The sequence below is a fragment of the Pteropus vampyrus genome, unplaced genomic scaffold, assembly GCF_000151845.1.
Source record: "Pteropus vampyrus isolate Shadow unplaced genomic scaffold, Pvam_2.0 Scaffold2, whole genome shotgun sequence".
In the NCBI taxonomy this organism is placed as follows: domain Eukaryota; kingdom Metazoa; phylum Chordata; class Mammalia; order Chiroptera; family Pteropodidae; genus Pteropus; species Pteropus vampyrus.
The window spans coordinates 5,554,834-5,577,758 of NW_011888783.1; the positions used below are offsets into that span (position 1 = coordinate 5,554,834).

At 32.9% G+C, this 22,925-nt stretch overlaps 1 pseudogene; it reads left to right on the plus strand.

Moving 5' to 3' along the window:
* The first annotated feature begins 1,206 nt into the window (after positions 1-1,206).
* LOC105291863 overlaps positions 1,207-22,925 on the plus strand; it is a 54,829-nt pseudogene continuing 33,110 nt past the window's right edge.

The following is a 22,925-nucleotide window of genomic DNA, read 5'->3' on the forward strand; positions in this document are numbered from 1 at the left end:
AAATTTTATACAGTTTTATATAATTTTTACTGAAAACATGAAATTCAGTCAATAAAGATGATCAAAATTCCCTCACTGATCCATATTTTCTATCTGCTTAGTTTAAATTTATCAAAAGGCATGCTAACTCATATGTAAAAATACTATTTATAGATCCCATTTATAGATCTGAGTAAAAGAAGGTTATAGGTTACATATGTCTATTACCGTTATTAATTCTGCTATCTATTATCCACATTGAGACTCATTATTAACAATGCCTACTTTCTGGCAGGCACTGTGTTGGTACTTTATATAAAGTGAATATAGTTATCCCTATTTTACACCTGAGATTCATTTGCTTTCAGAAACTTGGCTGGGTGGCAGAGCTGAGATTTGAGAGCTGATGCCCTTACCCCTCTATTTTATTTCCTAAACTTACAGCACATCTCCAGACATCACTTCTATTGTTTTTTTCCTTAATGGATCTTGTCATAAAGGACTTTATCTTCTAAACTGTTTTCTTTAAATAACACTTTTCCCACTGGTATTTATCAGACATATACAAGAGCCAATAAGAGCCCTTGCTGAACTTAAGGTACTGATATGATGCTATCTGTCACAATTCAAAAGATTTGGTATTTTGATCATTTTGTGCAGTCTTTTTTAGGGAAAGAGTATAATTCTTTTGGGGCTTTTGAAATAATGAATCTTGAGCAGTCCCACTACATTCATGGCCCTCTGAATGTCTAGAAACTTCAGGTTGACAAGAAACTATGACAGATGTCAAAATTAATCAATATGAATTTTTATGCTCTGAATTTGGCACTTATAAAATGATACCTCCCATTTAGCTGCTCTGATGCTATCAGCCCTCAAATGATTTGTTCATTCAGTAAATATTTCTGTTCTTGCCATGTACCAGGCCCTGGGCTAATGCTGGGAATATAATTATAAGCACATCAGAACCTGCTATTAGAATGCTAAGTCTCAGATCAAATACAATCATGAGCCACATAACGACAATTAGGTCAATGATAGCCCTCATATATGGTGGTGGTCCCATAAGATTATAATGGATCTGGAAAATTCCTATTGCCTAGTGAGTCATAGCTGGTAAAGTCTTAGCACTTTCTGAAAAGTGTGACACCTCAGGGAGAGCCTCAGGCAGGACCTCCTGTACATATTCCAGAAGAAGGCATTGTTATCATAGGAGATGACAGCTCCATGCATCTTATTGTCCCTGAAGACCTTCCAGTAGGACAAGATGTGGAGGTGGAAGACAGTGATATTGATGATCCTGTTCCTGTGTGAGCCTAGGCTATTATGTGTATTTGTGTCTTAGTTTTTAATGAAAAAAATTAAAAAAGTAAAAAAAAAAAATATTAAAACAGAAAAAAGCTTATAGAATAAAGATATTAAAAAAGAAAATATTTTTGTACAGTTGTACAATATCTTTGTTTTTTAAGCTGAGTGTTATTACAAGAATCAAAAGTTTATAAAATTAAAAAGTTTATAAATCTAAAAGTTACAGTAAGCTAAGGTTAATTTATTATTGAAAAAAGAAAAATATTTTAAAAATAAATTTAGTATAGTCTAACTATGCAATATTTATAAAGTCTACAGTAATGTACAGTAATATTCTATGCCTTCATATTCATTCATCATTCACTGACACCTAGAGCAACTTCCAGTCCTGCAAGTTCCATTCATGGTAAGTGCCCTATACAGATGTACTATTTTTTTATCTTTTATACTATATTTTTACTGTACTTTTTCTATGTTTAGATACACATATACTTTGCATTGTGTTACAATTGCCTGTAGTATTCAGTGCAATAACATGCTCTACAGGTTTATAGCCTACAGGCAATAGGCTATACCATATAGCCTAGGTGTATAATAGGCTATACCATTGAGGTTTGTTTAAGAGCAATCTATGATGTTTGCACAACAAAATCACCTAAAGATGCATTTCCCAGAACTTATCCTCGTTAAGTGACATATGACAGTAATGACACAAAATATACAATTACAGTAATCTCTTCTTATCCACAGGGGGTCCGTTTCAAGACCCCAGGTGGATGCCTGAAACCATAGATAGTACCCAACCCTACATACTATATTTTTCCCTGTACATACATACCTATGATAAAGTTTAGTTTATTAAAAAAAGCACAGTAAAAGATGAACAACAATAAAAGTGGAAAAATTATAACAGTATTCCATAATGTGAATGTGGCTTTCTCTCTCTCAAAACATCTTATACTCTATTCACTCTTCTTCTTTTTGAGATGATGTAATATGATACAATGCCCATGTGATGAGATGAAGTGAATGACATCAGCATTGTGATGTCGTGTTAAGCTACTACTGACCTTCTGACCACATGGTTACTAACCAGCAAACAGGCGGGTAGCATATACAGAGCAGATACACTGGACAAAGAAATGATTTATGTCCCAGGCAGGATGTGGGGGAAGGGCTTGAGATTTCATCATGTTACTCAAACAGCATAAATTTTAAAAGTTATGAATTATTTATTTCTGGAATTTTCTATTTAATATTTTTAGAAAGCCTTTGACCACGGGCAACTGAAACTGCAGAGAGCAAAACTAGGTAAGGGGACTACTGTATACACTGTTATATACTATGAAGGAAAGATCTCAGACAATAGACAATAGGGGTACCTGCCCTAGCCTGTCAGGACACGAATTCTTCCCTAAATAAGGGATGTGTTTAGGCTAGGATAACTGAATATGTAGGGAAACCAAGGGAAGGGACTGGCAGGCTCAAGTTCTGAGGCTGGAGGGAACATGGACATCTGAGGAAGTGAAAGAAGAGCAGCATGGCTAAAATCTAGAAGAGAAGGGGAAAAGTGTCATACGATGAAATGAGAGAGGTAGAAAGCCTTATAGGCTAGTCTAAGACTGTTGAGATTTAGTGCATGTGCTGCCAAAGCAAGCACAGATTGTTGAGATTTAGATCAAAAGCAATACAAAGACACAGAATGGTTTTCCCACAGAAGGGGAACAATCTGATCATATTTGCATTTTTATAAAACCATCATTTATTTATCCTTGAAAATGTGCTTTTCTACCAACTAGATAAAAAGAGAATTTGACCCAAAAGATTTGATTCAAAGACCCCAGTCCCATTAAGGTGAATGAGAGTATTGGTTAATGAAGATTATTCCTGTTATTACTGGGTTCAAATTGAATCTTAATTTTAACATTCTAGAAAAATGTGAATGACTGTGCCCTTGTAAATTTGCATAATCACAAGTACATTCCAAGTATCATAAGAGAATTTCTAATTTAAGTACAATGCCATCTATGTACTTCTGAGAAATCTGTGCATTTCTGAGTAGGATGCTTTTGCACATTTCCCATAATGAATTTCAGAGCCTTAGTTGAGATCTTGTTCTCATATTGTTTTTCAGTGATGCCATTACTGAAAGCTTTGACTCATCAGGAAAATATGTAGTGCTGTTTGAAGGGGCAGCGGGGCAAGAACAGGCACGGAACATCATGACACAGTCATTAACTTTTTCTTCTTTAAAGAAGTCCTTGTTTAATATTGAAAATGTATCAATAGAGTAAGATAAAAAAAAATAGCTCTTTCTTCTGTCTTTTCATACTTCTTTTCCTCTGTATTCAGAAAGAAAAGGAAAAACATAGTTCCATAGGGGGAAAAAACATAATTTTATTCTGAAACATTTTATATGGGCTAAATTTGTGAAAACCATCATCAATAGCAATGCTTATTAGTGGGATACTGCTATTCTGATGAATTAATTCATTATGAGGTTTAAGGATACATTAACTTTCTAAAGAAAAAGGTTTAAAGAAATCATTAATTAGTGTATAATCCAAAAGAGGAGAGTTTGTATGGCCAGTGCTCACCATTTGTGAGTACCTACTGTCAATAGTCCTAGGTGAAGACAGTCACAGGTAAGTCCAAACCAGTAGTTCTCAGCCCTGAATGCACATTAGAATCAGTTGGGGAAATTTAATACCTACTAATATAGGTCCTCTTGTTGACAATAAATCAGTTTCTCTGGGATTGGCCTTGAATCTCAGTATTTTTTTTTTTTTTCAAATCTCCCCAGTTTTCAAAAATAAAGCCAGATTTGAGGATAACTGGTGCAGACAAAGCATCCTTTCCTTTAGTTCATTTTTTAAAATTTTCATCACCTCTTTTTCCAATTTTTTTATTTCCTATAGTCACATTATTTTCTCCAAAGCCAAGCTTTACAGATTTTTGGATGAGAAAACAAAGGAGAAAGAACAATTCATAGGTTACTGAGTTCTATTACTTACAATTCTTGATTTCATCCTTACTTTTTCAGACCTGCCTGTCACTAGCCTTGCCCAGGTCTTAGTCACCTCATCCTGGATTATTGAAACTATTTTATGGTCTCCTTATTTTTGTCATTAATCAATATTGAATATTTCTATTCAGTTATATACAGGTACACCTTTAATTCTGCTTCTATACTAATCAAGAATCAGCATTGGTTCTAATCTGTATACCGCAATAGATTCCCTGCTTTCAAAATCTGGCCTTATAGATCTGACACCTGCACTATTGTCCCAGTGCCACATTCTAAGCTCCAGCCACATTGCTCATTCTCATGGAGAATTTTCCGTTGTACTTTCATCTCCCTGTTTCCTGGACAGGCCCATCATGCTCATTTGCCTTTCTTTTCCTAAAACCTCTCTCAAGTCCCATATCTTACGTGAAGCTGCCACTTCTGCAGCCCACAACATTACTCCCTTTTCTGAACTGTGGTTTCTATATACTATATCATGAACAGTTTGGTGAATATTATACCCTTTAAGAGTGATTACATATTTTTTAACAGCAGAAACCACATTGAATATTTTTATGTCCTTTAGAGCATCCCTGGACTTCAAAATTCACAGCAAGTGCTCCATAAATACTTAATGCTAATAAGTAGAATCCTCACCCCCTTGTAACTCATATCCTTTATTCATGTTACTTTTTAGGGTGGAAGAATAAAATCTTCCACAGAGATTCTTCTGTGTTTGTATCATCCTCTGCTTCTATGGCTGCTGTTACTACACTATATTGTAGTAGTTTATTTGCCCACTTCCTACACCCACTGGATTATGTGCCTAGTCATATTTGTTGTCTACAACTTTGAGGAGTTGCTCTGTTTCTTAGCTCCCCAGAGTAATTTATGCACCTCGCTCTGCATGCCTTTATCATCTTGTACTTCTTCTATCACAACACTGTCATAAATACCAGTTTAACACCAATACAGTGTGACCCAAACTAGGAGTGATTTTGATCCCTGGAGGACATTTGGCCAAATCTGGAGATATACTTTGTTGGCATAACTGAGGAGCTATTGGCATCTAGTGGGTAGAGACCAGGGATGCTGTAAACATTCTTTTAATGCACAGGACAGATCTTTCCTCACCAACAAAGAATTTCCCAGCCCAAAATGTCAGTACTGACAAAGTTCAGAAGTCTTGATGTAACCTCATGGAACAAGCACTATGTTCATGGATGTATTGCTAGTGCTCGGCACTATCTCTGCCCATAATATACAAAAACACTTGTGTAATAGAATGATGAAGTCTAAGCAGGTCAATTAATCCTTCTGAAAAGTCATATACCATGTTCATTTCACCCATTCATCTATTCATCCATCCATCCATTGATTTGTAAGCATTTACTGATCACTTCCGATGTGTGTCAGGCATGAGACCAGGCAATAAGTGTACATTGGAGACAATACAGATATACAGATTTCCTACACTCAGAGTTCCTGTGTATGGTAACAATTACGGGTAAGTACACAGGCAATTTCACAACATTGTATATATACTCTGACAATGTTTGAAAGCTAGCACAAAAGAAGGTCATCTAATCCAAATATAAAGGTCAAGAAAGACAGATTTCTAAGCTAAGATTTGCAGGATGAATAAGAATTAACAGAAATGCCAGGTAGAGAAAGAACATACAAAAAGGACCAGAAGTCAGAGATGACATTCCATATTCTTAGAACTATTAGCAATTTGGAATAGCTGAGGTACAGAGTACAACGAGGTCCTAGTGTTAAGGGTGGAAAATTTTCAAGTGACCCAACTAGCTAAGTCAGCTACGGGGAAGAAATAGCTTTAGATACCAGAAGTTGTCCTACTTGCTTGGGTGTGGTTTAGGAGGTTTATTGTATAAGATATGAAGATGGCCAATTTCTGCTTCTGTAATCTACTTACTTGTTAACCAGGGTGTGGTACTAGGTGATGCATTGTGGTAATGGCCAACTTCTGCTTCTATAATCTGCTTGTTTGTTCTAGGCTTTATAACTGCCCCACTCTCAAACCCTGGGGCTGATCTCCTCTAACCCTGCATGGTAGAGAGTCAGTTGCTGGCCGGCTAATAAAGGCTCATAATTAATCTCATTTGGCTCCGTGGGTCTTAGAATCCTTCGCGCCATAACACTAGAATGTGATGGACCTAGAATAATAAACATGAGTCAGATAAAAAAGTTTAAACTTCACTCTGATAACAATATAGAATTTTAAGCAGAGTTACAAAATAAGTGGAAGGTATTACTGTCATTTTTGTCATTACTATTTCTTTGAAAAAGTTAAAGTGAGAAAAAAATTGAAAATAAAATAAAAATCAGTAGGATGTATTTAAAAACAAAAGTTTAAATATTCTTAAGTGCTAAGTGTCATTTCACTTTAGCTTTCTTTCTGTCCTACTTCCTTATTTTATGGAATTTTTTAACGTCTGTCTTTAAAAAAATTGGGGCTGCCTCTAGTGCTTTATTGGGCAAACAGTGAACTTTCCGCAATCACAGCCTCTATGAAAGCATCCATAGTGAGAAAATGGGAGATATGACAATCTAATCTAATTTGATTATACATTATCAACAGGGAGGAAAAAGGATTTAAAAAGAGGTGGGTGCTCCAGCATTCAGATAGAAGAATGAAAAGTTTAAGGCAGAATTTATAAAGGCTCTGTTGATCCTTTCTAGGTCACTTTGTGAAAGAGAGTTGCCCTTCAAGTCTATGAGTAGAAGCTACAAGATTTTTTTTTTTTTTTTTTTTTTTTAGGAATTTAACTTTGTTTCAGTTGTGGTCTCTTGAATGTTGACTTAAAATATCCTCGGCAGTTTTAATAATCTGTGGTTTCCCACGACTTTAACTCATATTTTCAGAGGGATACAAATATAATTAAACATTACTTTTCACACACCACTTCATAGTTTTCCAAACACTTTAATTTGCATTATCTTAACAAACCAAGCTTCACTTAATCACCGTTATTTTCACACAGTGAACAAGAAAAAAATATGGTCAATACAATTCAAATAATTCAAATAATCAGCAACCAGACATTCTTACCCTTACCTAAGTATTCATTTTTGAAAGTTATATTTTATTTAATTTTTAATTATGTATATCTAAACACATAGCAATATTTAATCACAAAGAAAGCTTTTTCTCCCTCCCCTCACCACGCACACACTTTTTGGCCTTCATGATTGGCATCATTTTATACCTAAGAGCTCAGAACAAAAGCATTTTCTTATGTTTTCTTGAATAAGAGAATCTATCATTCATATGTATTTGTTAAGACAATATACTAGTAGGTGAGACTCATAGCATTATTTTTTTAAAGCAAGCAATTATTTTGATTTCAGGTACAAAGTACTTTGTGAAAGTAATTAAAGTGAATTCATCATGTAGTGGCATTTTCTTAGTGAAATGAGAATATTTTCTTATTAATTATTTAGAAACTATAATAGACAAGCATATTATTTTGAAAAATGATATATTCTAGGCAGCTTTTTTTTTACTTAGCAAGATTCGTTTACGATCCATCATATTTCTGTGACTTGATAGCTCATTTATTTTGCCACTAAATAACATCCCATTGTCTGGATGTACCACAATTTATCCACTCACCTATTGAAGGACATCTTGGTTGTTTCCTGTTGGGGCAATTATGAATAATGCTGCTATACGTGTTCATGTGGAGATTCCTGTGTGGACATAAATTTTCAAATCAATTTGGTAAATACCTAGGAACACAGTTACTGAATAGTATGGTAAGATTATGTCTAGTTTTATAAGAAACCGTCAAACTGTCTCTGAAAGTGGCTGTGCCACTTTTGCATTCCCACCAGCAATGAATAGGAGTTTCTGTTGCTTTACAGATGTTTATCCCAAATCTGTGTTTTTTCTCCCTTCTCTTAACAGTGTCTTTCACAGAATAGAAGTTTTTAATTTGAATAAAAGCCCAACCTATCAATTTTTTTCTTTTGCAGATGTTTTTGAGGTTTTGATATTTATATTTTTATATCAGTTTACTAAAAAACATATTCTAAATTTTATCATTTGAGATTTGTCTTGTGGCCTAACAATCTATTCTAGAAACATTCTATTTGTTTATGAAAAGAGGTTTGGTAGCATATTCTCCAGATTTTTCTACTACCTGTCTGATCTTTCTTAATCACCCTCCAATGATGCTGGGGCTCAATCTTAGACATCCTTATCTTTACATTTTACTGCTCACATTTAGCCATTCAGATAATCTTCCAAAGCCTTTCATATGCCTGCTCATATATATATATATAAAACTTTCAGTCCTGTACACTCAGCTGCTTACTTACATTATCACTCATATGAGTTATAAACATTTCAAATATTCCATATTAAATGCCAAATTTTTTATGTCCATTTACTACTGCCACCTCTACCCCTCTTAGCTGCTCAGGCCAGAAATCTTGGTATTATCCTCCATTATTTGTCCTTCTCTTGAACTTTGACTTGAAATTCCCCAGTAAATCCTTTTACTTTAATCCATCCACTTTTCTTACTTTGCTTCCACTACTCAATCCAAACTGCCATTTTCTCTATTAGACCATAGCAATATGTTTCCTGATTTCCCTGCTTTCATTTTTATGCTCCTCATCACTTTTCATATAAAATCCTCTGCATTTTTATACCTATTAATAACTTATTATAGTTAGCATATAATTCAAATCCTTAACACAGTCTAGAAGGCCTTATCCCTAATTACTTATCTTTAGCCACTTTTTCCTCTTAACTCATTCCACTCTAGCCCTCCTAAATTTTCAGTTCATCTCCAGTTATTTATAATTTGAAGCTTTTACACTTATAGTTCTGTTTATCTTGAATGTTCTTTTTGAACACTGTTTACTTGACTGGATCCTAATCATTCTTCGGGTCACAGCTTATTGCAATATTTTGGAAGAGAACTTCTCTGACAATCCATATAAAATCTCTCTTCTAGTTCCATTCACACTACCCTGACATTTTTCTAGATATTGTTTTCTATACACTTAAATACCAAATTTCCTATTTAATTACATACAAAAATGCATTTTCTTTTAAAGATTTATCTTAAACATTGAAGATGGTACCCTTGCCTTTTAACTAAGAGTGAGGGCCTCTTAGTATTACAGAATGAAATTCTTACTAATTTGTTAAAAATTTTGATCACTGAGAACAGTGGATGCTTTTGAGAGTATTATCCAAGTATTATCAAGACAAATATTCAATCAGGAGATACAGTGAATTTTTGTCAGGAATTTTATATATTAAGTTTAATGCTTTAAAACAAAATACTGGGAGTTGACAGAGTTATAGCACTGAAAATAAAAGGAAGTAATTACTTTCTTCAGCTTTCAGATTGAACTAGCAGGTTTTAGTAATAATATCATTTTTTCTTCCAATGGCCAGCCTAATAAGTGTAATTCTTCTGATTTCAACTTTGAGATTACTGTTTTCTCTCTACATCTGTATGAGAAGAAAGACTATGTCCAATGCAGCAGCGAGAGGATGTGCTCTATCTTGAAGCCATTCTCTCCACCTCACACTCATGTTTAGTGTCCAGTTTTCTATAGCATTTGTTTTTACTTCAAAGTTGATTGGGTTATTTTTTGTCAAATTCAGCTACATATGAGGAAGACAGATTGCCCTCATATTTTTCCTCTACTTTTTCCTACTTGTCTAACATCTAACTGGATAAAAAAAAGTGCCATTTTTCTGGCAGCACAAATAAGAACATGAAGTGATTTTCAGTGCATCTCTCTTTTGATTGTCATATATATTTGGTTGTAATATCCTGCTGCTTCTTCATATAGTTCTCCCCAGGCACCATTTCCAAGTCACCTTTAGTACTATCCTAGATGTCATTTCTTCTAGAACTACTTCTGGAACTGTCACTTTGCAAGACATTTTTTCGATATTCTTCTCATCCACTGAACCTCTAGCAGAGGTTATTTTAAACATATCATACCCACTCCTAGACCCCCAAAATTTATCTCTATGTTCCCATTCCAGTATAGATCAAGTCCTAGGTCCTTTTTCTATGTATTCAAACTCTTCTTACTAAGTGATATACATTTTTTCCACTTTTAAATCCAATTTTTAAAACTTATTCCCAGAAAATCTACTGTCAGTTTTTCTTTACATCCATTTTTGAGATTTTTTGCCTGAAATTATTTTCCTTTAACAACTACAAAAATCTCTCTGTCTCTTTCTCTTTCCTTCAATAGTGTCTAACAATGTTGCACTTATTTCAGAAAATCTGGATTGATCATAAAAAGTTAATAATTTTGCTTTGTTCATTACATTCGAGGACATTTTGTAAGGCTATTTACCCTGTCTTTTCCCCTTTATTTATATTTATCTTCTATTCTTGATGCATTTTACACTTTATTTTGATACAGCATATTTTTTTCATTATCTTTCATATGATAGCCATGCAGTTTTACTCTCCTCATCCTACATATGTGTTATCAGTAAGAATGTTTGGTTTTAAGCATCAGAAAACATTTCTAAATTAAATATAAAATAAAATTGTTGATAGATGGGCTGTTACTCTCATAACCAATAACAAAATCAGGCTTGGGATATTGGCAGGTACCAACAGAGGGAGGACAGCAAAAGCCACAGCTATATTAACAACCCAATAAAAGTTTGGTCAAGATACTTGCATAAACACAGGATGATACAGCAACTGGACTCTCCCTGACTCCACTATAATTGACTTCTCAGCTCTGCCCAAATCTTTACCTCACCACAAACTCTCCTAGTAAGAGCACCAATTATATGAGCATACATTATATATAACCGAGTCTAACTTCATTTGCATGGGGTAAGGTGAGGCACTGTCTGACTCCCTGGCTTTCTGTGTTGGAATTCAGAACATTGCCTCTTATGAACATTCAAGTGATGAAGGATTCCTCCTAAACTGGAAAAACGTTCAAATATTGATGGTTAAAAATCTAGACATAAATATATAACAGTAGCTTCTACCTTTTTGTCACTATTTTAGATTGTAGCCTAGGAAACAATAAACTTATTTGTTTATTCTTACATGCTATCACCCTGGGTTAGCATAATTTTATGTTTTTGGACAATGCTATTAATGTGATTCTTGTTTCAACATGAATGCCTTCTTTATAAGGTAAGAGAAATGTTTCCTCTGTGCTTTAGCATTTAATGGTGTTACACATGCTAAAATAATAAAGCATTTTTTTCCTTTTAAAAAATAGCATATATGTATGCTCAAAACATTATTTGGCTTCAAATACTTGTCTTACCTTTGGTGTCTGATTAGAAACTTAGAATGAAACTTGTGAGTTTATGTATCTCATCTATTAAAATAATTACCTAGTTTTATTGTGTAATCTGCTAGATATTATTGGCAGGTATATCACAACTCTTAATGAGTCACATATTGCACCAAGCTATGCTTTAAAAAGAAAAGAGCCACATAATTAGGTCAGATTTACTTCATTTAAACAGATTGGACTAATTAAATACTTTGACTTAATCTACTGGGAAAAGATAGGAAGTTCTAAATTATATTAGTTATTTACATTGTGCTTTTCCTTCATTTTAAGTATGAATCAATTTGGGCTATGAAAAAGGAACTTAGCATGTATTTTCAGCAAAACAAATGAACATTTGCATCAAATGGAAATTGAATATACGTGCACTTTTTAATCGTGGAGTTATTGAACCCTTAGATATTTAATTTAAAATATTGTATGTATGTTTATGTGCTCATTAGATTCTCAAAGAGACTGTGACCAAAAAGAGATCCAGAATGACACTTTAGTGACTTACTTTATATTATTTTCTTACTACTTAATAAAATAAATCTTAACCAAGTGTCAAGGCATCCAGTTATTGAAAAATACCTTGTATTTGTATATAAATGTATAAAACGCCATCTCTATAATATCACTATATCTATTTATCTTCTTTAAATTTATTTAATGAAGATGAGGTAAAAACGGAATCACCATTTTATTACACACATAAACTAGATGTATATATCAGTAGAAATATCTTGATGAACTTACAAATTTGAATAAATTGTATCTAATGGGTTAACATGTTAATAATGAAGTCTCAACTTAAAAAGGTGGAGATTTTGTAGATTTTTCAATGTGAATAGATTTTTAAAAATGAAAGAAATATCCCTTCAGTATTTCAAAGATATTGCCTAATTAATTAGTCATTCATATCATTGACCAACAACTGAAGTTCTAATATATATCTTTGTTTTTTTCACTTACATTCTACTTGTTAATGTAAATAAAAATATCAATCAACATTCATTTTGGAACTGCACTCAGAAAACTAAGTGTTACGCCTTCAGCAGCACAACACTGCCTGCATATATGACAGTTGAGTTCAGCAGACACTGTGGGAACTGTGATGCAGAGAGCAAGATCGCCAGTTCACATCTATGTGGTTGAGTAGACTGCTGTTTTGGGATGACTTCCCAGCCACAACTGTTGGCTGACATATTGACCCTTGATCACATAAAGAGATATTAACCAAATTCTTCATCATTACTGGGAAAAATAACACAGAATGTATGTCTCATTGATATGAATAACTTATTCCAAAATCACTTCTCTAAAATTAAATTCCTTATTTTTGCACCTTTATGTATATAAAATACAACTGCTCTTTACATGATTTATATATTTATATAAAATATATATTTATATATTTAAAGATGATTCATATATTTAAAGAGCCATCTCTCCCCCAGTACTGTTGACTCTTGTGCTCTGTTTTCACTTATATGATTATCGACTGTCTTCTTTACTCAACTATCTTGACTGTATTCACAACTGACACATAAACTCCAATAAAATATTGTGGTTTTTTTTTCTCATCTTTAGCTAGCTATGGAATACGAGAGTGGGAAAAAATCTTAAAAGAAACTCCAAATCTACAAAAACAAATATAGCTCCCCCACACACAACGAATGATATTTGTAACCATAATAATTACTTAAAAATTCACGGTAGTCTAAAGAAATAATTTGTAATTTACTCAGTATATTAAAATCATATTTAACTTTCAACAGGTATAACATAATCTTTGAAATGTAGAAATCTATGATGAATATATTTTCATCGGGATCATTTGCAGTGGAGCCAGTCAAAAATGGCAGTGGCAGACTTAGAGTTTGGTGGCAAGACAGTGAGTGTCTAGCCGTGTGTTGGCAAAGTTCAGATGTTTTCAGTGCCAGTGGTGGCAGCAGTGGACATTCATCTGGAAAATGGCTAAGTACTATGCAATCTGCATCTTGGCTCCTGCTACAGCTTCCTGTTGATTGTCTTAATTTTCCTATGCCATTCTCACTGTTCTGTTTAGGTTAACTAGAGTCAGAGTTTGTTTGTTTTAGATCAATTGATAATCACATTTTCATTTTTAAAGGACTGATATCCTGTGCCAGATGGGAGTTTTCTCTTCTCTTGACCACTATTATTCTATCTTTCAAGATTCCTATTCATTCTCATTTCTGTGATATAAAAATTCGTTTTTTAAATCAACCAGTGGGGTCTTGATTTGGATGTGAAGATAAGTTGGGATTCTATATCTGTGAGAGATAGAAGTCTAGTGGGTCTCTGGACATTGAAACACCTTTATAATATTTGGCTATCCAAAGAAGAGGGTAATGTTTTGTTTTTTTTTTTTTTCAAGCTGTACCAAAAATATATTGTGTATTCTAAGAGAGAGTGAATCTACATGTTGCCCACTACTGGGCATAAATGGGTTTAATTATGCAATAGGGTCTTTCTACTCATTAGGCTGCTTGCATTTTTTATTTGTAATATCTCTTGATCATTTTATTATCTCATTTCTAAATATGAATGGCATTGGCAACTAAGCATTTGTTATAAACAAATATTTTCTGAGAAAAAAGAGATGAATACTATTACATGTGAAGTTTAATGAGCATCTCTATAATCTCCACAACCGTATTAGAGTTAATACTCTCCTTTAACTGTGTTCAAATAGTTGCTCCGTTTAACTAGTAAGCTGGGCATTTTATTCCAATTACTCATCTAGTTTAAATAACTGCAAATCTTACATTAGATAATTATTTAAAATAAGAACCTGATGAGCTGGAATAACAATTTGCCAGTATTAGTTGTACACATTACTCTATCTTTGTCTAATAAATAAGAGAGAACACTTAAGCTCTTAACAGAGAGAGCTCAATAGCCAGATGAGGTGTTAAATTTCCATTTTCAGACCAGCAATTTGCAAATTGGGGAAAAAATTGGATTGCAAAGATCTAATCATATTCTTTAATATTAAACATATCTCCTGAGAATAGTGAAAAAAAATACTACATTTGCCAAAAGAAAATCATAATTTAAAACTGGAATTTGCCTTTATATAGATTTCTGGGAAAAGCAAGATGAATAAGTCAGTCCTTTCCTGCAATGAGTTCAATTTCCAGTGAAGATTGTAGACAATTATCAAACAGAACAGATTATTCACAGAAGGGACAACATACCCAAACTAAGAAAATCTGGGAAACTTTTTAAAGAAATGACATTGAATTAGAGGTTAGGGTATAGGAAAGGAAATGTCTAAGATTTTGAAATTTGGTGACAATGAAGATGATGCTGATAATAAGAAACAGAGATAATAGGAGACTGGTTCATCAAGAATTACTTTCTAGGAATCTATGAAAATTGGTTGAGATAAGGGAGCTAGATGATCTGGACCACTAATAACCTATTCTTCATTTGTTTTTTATTACCCTATGAGATACAAGAGGAAAATGTATGCACAGATTTGGAGGCCTAGTTAATAAACATTTTTATTAGGCTGAGTCCTAAAATATCTTTGAAAGTCCTATATTAGCTAGACAGTATCAAATGAAGGACTCCCTGGCCTTGCTAAATGTAGACCTAAGTTCAAGTAGGTAAATGACCATTTTGGCCTTATATCCATTAATCTTGTCCTCTAATGAAACAGCCAATCTAGTTGACAAAAAATAAGCAAATGAGCATGAGGACTAGAACAAGAAGTCAGATGATTTTCTGCAGTACTGAGAGCCTCTTGTGCTAGGTCCACAGTACCTCCAAGGAAGGACCACAGCCCAGGCTGTCTCATCTCACTATTTATTTCAGAGAGAAAGCCCAAAGGGAGTAGGATGGGGACCAAAGAGAAGTATAATGTGATGTTTTAAGCTGCTGGAGGCAAGATTGGCCTTAAGAAGACAGGAACCAAAGAAATTGACAGAGACTAAACTTTACCTCAGCAGAAAGCAACATTGCCCATCTTCCTTTGACCTTTTTTAATCTCTTGAAAGTGCTTTACCATTCTAGCATCAAAGAAAGATGTGCATCTCGAAAGCAATAATTTTTGACTGGAAAATGTTACATACCTCTTCAAGATTCCCATACTCATTAACCTAGAAAAACACTAAAAATCTCATAATAAACTTACTTTCCCAAACTTATTTGATAATGAATCTTGTTTATGTAACTGATTAACATCTTGCTGAAAATGTTTCGGTAAATGCCGCAGTAAAGGAAAAGACTATAGATGTGAGGACTTTTCCTTACTCTAAAGTAATACATATTGTTTATATCTTCTAAAAATAATACGTATTTTCCTAAATATATATTTTCTGTTCAGTAAATTTGAGGTGAATAAATATTATTTTCTTTGTGATGGACATTTTTTATAGGATCATGATGGTCATTGCGAGTAGGTAATCATGTGGTATTCCCAAAATTATACTACATAAGTAAGTCTCCACTGTTCTTAGGGCCAAGATGACCTGTCAAGCCATGACATTGGAACTTGACCACTTCACTTATAACTTTAATAGGAACAATGAGCGTTTGGGTCATTTACTATATTTCAATGTAGGTTAAACTCTTTTAAATTTAGGAGTTATCCTTCATTGCTTCCTTTCCTAATCCCCACATTTCAATCTATCAGGAAATACTGCCTTTTGTATCCAAATATATTTGAAATCCATCACCGAATTTTCACCTTGCTGGTAATACCTCAATCCCAGCCATAATCACCTCTCTACTAGACTCTGTCAATAACTTTTATGTTGGTCACCACTTCTATCACAAACTCTTCTTCACAAAATAGCAAGAATATCATTTTTAAAATATTGATGAGATAATGTTGCTTTGAGTGCTTAAAATAGCTTCCCCTTGCTCTCAGAATAAAATCTAAATTGCCTTGGACTAGAAGTCCCTATGTGGTTTGCTCCTAGTTTCTTAAGCTCAAATGAAGTAGACTCTCTGGAGATGGAGGCTGGAACTTTATTTTGAATAAGATTCTGATGGTCTGTCATGACAGAATTACTCCCTTTCTCAGCATTGCTGTTCATCCAGTTCTTTTACTTCTCACTTTCTCAGCAAAGGATTTTGGTGGCCGAAAAGCTTTGTTACCTGCTAGCAGAGAGAGAGCATTTTGGTCAATGGACTACATCATGGTTTCCCTTAAAGACTCTGGTCTCTGTTGTGTTTTTTCACTTTAGACCCTGAGCCACCTCTGAGATGCCTCTGCATCATCCTGTTGCTTATATTGTTGCTGCTTTGCTTCTGCTGTTATGACAGTTGCTGCCACATGGTCCATGTTGCCAGAGTACATGCCAAAGCATTTCTAACACTTTCAATGTCATTAATTTCCAGAATTAAGAGATGCATTTTGACCTTGGAAGAAAGGAAATCTTGTTCCAGCACATATCCCCAAATTTGGGAACTATCAAAAGACTACTAAGTCATCACCTTTCAACTACATGCCATGCAGAAGTTATTTGGTGGTATTTGGTGGTAGAAATGGCCTGAGCCATGAAACAGTCTCATCTATAAACTCCCAAACACACACACACACACACACACACACACACACACACACACACACACACACTCACTCACCACTGTGTATGTATATATTTCTTTGAGCTACTCTCTAACTCAAAAAAACAAAAACAAAAACAGTAATCTTACTCTGAAGTGTAGGTAATAGTCACTATTTTGAGTAATAAGTATAGAATCTAGCTTTTGGAAGTGGTTGATAGTGGAGAGGCTCACTTTTGAGTTAATATAGAGAATGTAGTGAGATATATTACTCTAGCTTTGGTTTTAGTGCAGGTTTCCAAAATAGAGTAAGGTCCCCAAACTAAAATCATATTCAAATGAGTAATGTGAAAAACAAAATGAAATAAAACAAGGTGTCACCAGTGGTAGATCTCAGTAAGACAATAAGTTAGGCAAAATTCTAGAGCTAATGACCGAATGTTTTTATTTTACTGATAGTATACCTGGGTGTGGTTGACAAAGGGACACAGTGGTTGTCCCAGACTTTTAAAGGCAGTAGAAAGGAAAGGCTATTAAATTTCACGAGATGAGATGTTGGAAAGAATTTAAACAAAAATATTTTAATTTCAGACTCATGTTTATCTAAAATACAAATTTTGAAGAAAATAAAAATGCCAGAAATTTAAGGCATTATGTCCATTATTTAAGATTGTGTGTTTTCTACCTGTATCTTTGATTAAGACAATCGTGTCTGATACCTATAGTTTTATGAGTACCAATATAACTAAATTTAATGTCTGATTTATATCCTCTAAAAGCTCTATGGGAAGTATCTTTTTAAAGGCTGTCCTTTGAATTTTCAAAGGTCTAAAATTTTCAATATTGCTTTAGGGCTTTCTCCACATTTGTCATCTAAATCTTACCTGTACATCCATTCAGAATTTTCCTGCACTTACATTGGTTATTTATACATACATATTCATGATTCCAAATTGATTAATGATCTTCTCTTTCTTACTCTCACAGTTTAATGGACAGAAGAGGATGTTTACAAGCTCTTGAGGTTGGAACGAAACATGCTAATTACATTTTTTTAAGGTCAATGGAACATTTTCAGTCATAGACCTCTCTGATGTTCTAAACATCTAGTTTTTAATGGTTAATTCTTCAAATTGTTTCAACTGTAATGATGATAGTGAAATAACAATAATTACTGCAGTTGTTTTTGTTGATTCAGACTCTGATAGTAAACCTATTTAGGCCCAACCTCTTAAAGAGAATGTGGTTTCAGCATTTATTATCAAGTAAGCAAGGTCATTATTTAAAAAAACAAATAATGTAGAGATTATCTATTTTTCTCACCACTAGATTTAATTCTGTCAAGAAATCATATTCATGTTTGATAGTTTTTGACAATAACTTTGGTTATAATATAGTCTTGAAGAACTTTATATTTAGAGTTTTCAATAGTTTATTAGCTGTCCTCCACAGAAATCTTATGAAATCAGTATAATTATCTATCATTTTATGGTAAGTTTATTAGAAATTTTCTCTACCTACCTATCAAAGTAGCATTGTTATTTTAATATTCATTTTGATACTAATAGTAGAGGATGTATTCAATATTATGTCCCCAGGAATATTGTATTTAATATATATTATTACCTGACACTTTTTAATTTAATTTTCATAATAATGGCAATGGAAAACAATAAAGACTGAAAGATAAATGTATGACCTCCAAGATCAAGTATTAGTCTATAATGGAAATAGAAAAGAGAAGCTGTGAAAATATGGTCAATCTTGAATAATTTTGCCTACATGCTATTCATATGTAGTTAAGTCATTTAACTCATTTTAAATTGCCTCAAAACATATAGAAAGCTAATTATTTTAAAAATATGTATTATAGAAAGCTGTACAAACTAATCAATAATATGAAAGACACACTGAAAATCTTTTTATTGCATGATAAATTTTCAGTGTAGCCTGCCCCTTGCCATTATATAATTGTATAACTTGGGTAGGGGCTAGTTGATTTGGCATCTCATTTTGTTTTTTCAAGTGTCATCTACTCTGAAAAAATATGTTTGAGATCTATGTGATAAATATTTTTTTCAGTATGATAAAGAATACACATATTAATACAACTATACATTCATCCTAGATTTCAAAAGTATATGCATTGTTACTTTACCCAAAGTCTAATATTATAATATATGATCTGTATGTATATGATCATATATGTATATCTAATCTGTCCACTGTCCTTACTGTTGCTAAATTAACTCAAGTGAATAAATCTGTGTCAATCCATTTTTGTCTATATAACTTCTCCGAAAACGTTTGGGAAACCCATGTATTTTCTTACATGAAACTAATTGCCCATGTTCTCAGTCGAGCACTACATAAATACACCCTTCCTTCACAAATAATATAATTATCCTTCTAATTTCCTAATATTTATACTTTTTTTTCAGTTAAGTATTTCATGATTTTTATTGCAGTTTGGAGTCATATCTTACTAGCTTTTGTCATTTGTCTTCTGCTTCAATCTTTTTGCAACTTCTGAAGGAAACAGTTTTGGACCAAATTATCTGGATGTTATTTTCCATCATTGCCATGGGTGGGTAGACAGATAATTATCTGAGGGCATTGTACTTGAATTATAAACTGCAGGGAGGGGTGTGCTTAGACTTTACTTCTCTCATATTGCTGTTTTGAGATTCAGTGAGGAAACGCATGTGAAAATGTTCTGGATAAAGAATGAAACATGTAAAGTATATTTTAATAACTTCTGAATTCAGGAGTAGTGCCTAATCTATAATTAAATTAATCAAGATAACTGCTGTCAAGTATGTGATGTGATAGTGGGGAAAAAGACATGGTTAATAAGTTATAGCATAGAAATGATATAAAATTATTTTTAAAAAGTAGTAAAAACCAGCCCATTATTAACAAGTATCAGACCTATTGCTTCAAAAAAATAGTGGGAGTAAGTCTATATTTTAAAAGAAGTTGAATATACTTAAACTGGTGAGCATACAACAGGAGTAGTTTAGAAAAGAAAATTGTATATTTGATTCTGAAAATAAGAGAAAATATACATACGTATGTGGCCTGACCTAAAATTAAATGTTGTTACATGATCAAAGTAGCAATTATAATTAAAGTAGTTAAAAGTGTAGACTCTTTTTTTCCTTTTTCATTGTTTAACTATTTCCTAACCATTCCTTTGTTTTATTATATACTGGGACTGTTGAACAACTACATACAAAGCAAGTATTATATTTTCCAAACTGTGTAATTTAAAAAAAAATGATATAGAAAAAAATGAATTTACAGCCATCATAAAATTTCATGAATATATTTCAGATAATATGAAAAAGCCCACTCTCTCACAGAAAAATATAACCTTGAAAACATTCATATTAATCAATAATTGTTGGTTATTTATCTTCGATTATCCTTATCACCAACCCTACTTAACCCATAGTTTTATGCTGAATGGCTATGTAAAATAAGTATAAGACATGGTTCTTTTCCTCCATATAAAATTTGGAATTTAAATATGTCTAGATTTAGAAGAACCAATTCAATACTTTTGCTAACAATGGCACGGGATGCTCTTAATTCGATGCTTATTCTCTGTTGCAGACCCCAAATCAAAGACAGATAAATAAAACATAAACACATTCAAAAGACATACTAGACTCAAAAGTAAGGTAGGTATTTCTGTAAACCAGCAATAGAACCAGAAATGCAAAAGAGTTAGTGAGGCTGAAGACACAGATCGGAAGGCTCTGGATTTGGAAGCCCCCAGCAGTATCCATGGTTTGGCTCCTTTGAGATAATGGGTATTACAATTTTTAACAAGATCTGAGGATTGGTGGTGATCTGAGCTAGGCACACTGCTCACAGCTTAGGTGTGAAGTGCAAGGGGTGTTTCACTTGTGAAATAAGGCTGCAATAGCATGCTAGTCACTTTTGCCTGGGAACTTTCTGGCTAGAGAGGAGTACTGGAATGGGAATGGAAGAGAATATAGCCTTGAGTCCATTAAGGTAAGTGAAATCTTGAAGATTAAATCTACAATATCTCTTGTATCATTAGATTTGGTTATGACTTAAAGGGCCACAGGGATTATCAGAGATAATAAGGAAACAACTCACTATACAAAAAGAAATAGAGAGTGGGAATGAGAAAGAAAACAAAATACAATTTGTTTATTTTGACAGAAAAATAGAATTAAATTTTTATATGTTAATCAAAATAGAAATAAAATTACAGACAAAAATATGAAAATTGAAGGGCTGCCTGATGAATAATTAAAGCATAAACTTGTAGTGTTCAGGAAGAGAATAAAAATGATCGACTTTAGACTTTGATAAATAATTTATATTTAAGAATGTATGTAAAATATAAAAGTAACCAATGAAAGAATGAGTTCCAAACTCTACAGGAGGAAAGAGAAAATATAGAAAACTTTTAAAAGTTCAATAGCGGACAAGAAAGCAAACAATAATCAAAAGAAGAGAATAATAAACAATCAAACAAATCATAAAATAATACAAAAATTAAGCCTATTTATATTAGTCACATGTGTAGAACTATATTTCTTTTACCTATAAAGTTATAGATAAGTAGATTTGGAAAAAGTAAGTAAAGTCTTATAATATGCTTCTAACAAAGCATACATGTAAAACAAAATTATACAGAATATATAAAATTAAAGGCATGAAAAATACATGACCTTTGGTTATCTAATAACCAAAAGTAAAGTGGTGATTAAATATGGAGTCTAGAAACAGACACATGCATATTATAATAATAAGAATAAGGATGAGATAACAAAGGAGAAGGAGAAGAAAGAGGAGGAGAAAGTGGTAAGTGTAATTGGGTGCATATCATATGCCAGGCTTTATAAATGCTTTATACACTTTATTTAATTTAGTTCCCATGATAATCATAAGGTCTTTAAAAGTACATGTTATAAATTACTCTTCTGTGGTGCTTCAGCTGATATCAATGGACATTCTAGCTTTAGTATTTAAAATGTGAAGAGAAAACCTAACAACCTGATAGAAAACTAGTCTATAAATATTAACAGGAAACAGATACACAAGGGGAAAACCAAGAAGCTGATAAACCTATGAAAAAGGACTAATTTTTATACTAATCAAAACAAGTCACTACTCCATTCTGATTTCTTTGGCAAAAAAATATACAGCCTGAAAATACAACAGTTGGCAAAGATGGAAATAAACAAACTTAGTGGCTCCTACTGGGGAAAGAAGAAAGAGAGAGAATAAAAGATAGTTATACAGAATTTCAATTTTATCTGTAATGTTTTATTTTTAAAAAAATATAAAGCAGATATATGAAAATGTTAAATTACGTTAAAGCAGAGCAATGGTTACATAGATATTTGTTATAACATTCTTCATATTATATTGCATATTGAAGTATTTTATAAGAATTTATAATAATATAATCTAACAATTATAATTATAATATAATTAATACTTTCATAATACTTACTTTATATGTGTTCTGATATGTTTTTACCTTCCCAACTGTCTCAGTATTTTTTGTGATTAGCGTGTTACCTAGCATATAGTTGGAGTTCAGTTTATGTTTGCTGAGTAAAGAGATGACTGACTAAATTTAAAATTCCTCTGTATACAGTGTTTATAAATTACTGCCAGGAAAACCGCAGTAGGTAAAAAGAAACACAAATGCAGAAATTTGGGATGTACTGATAAGAAATAATGCATAAAAAGATTTAACTTTTTTAGTGCTTGTCTTCGTTAG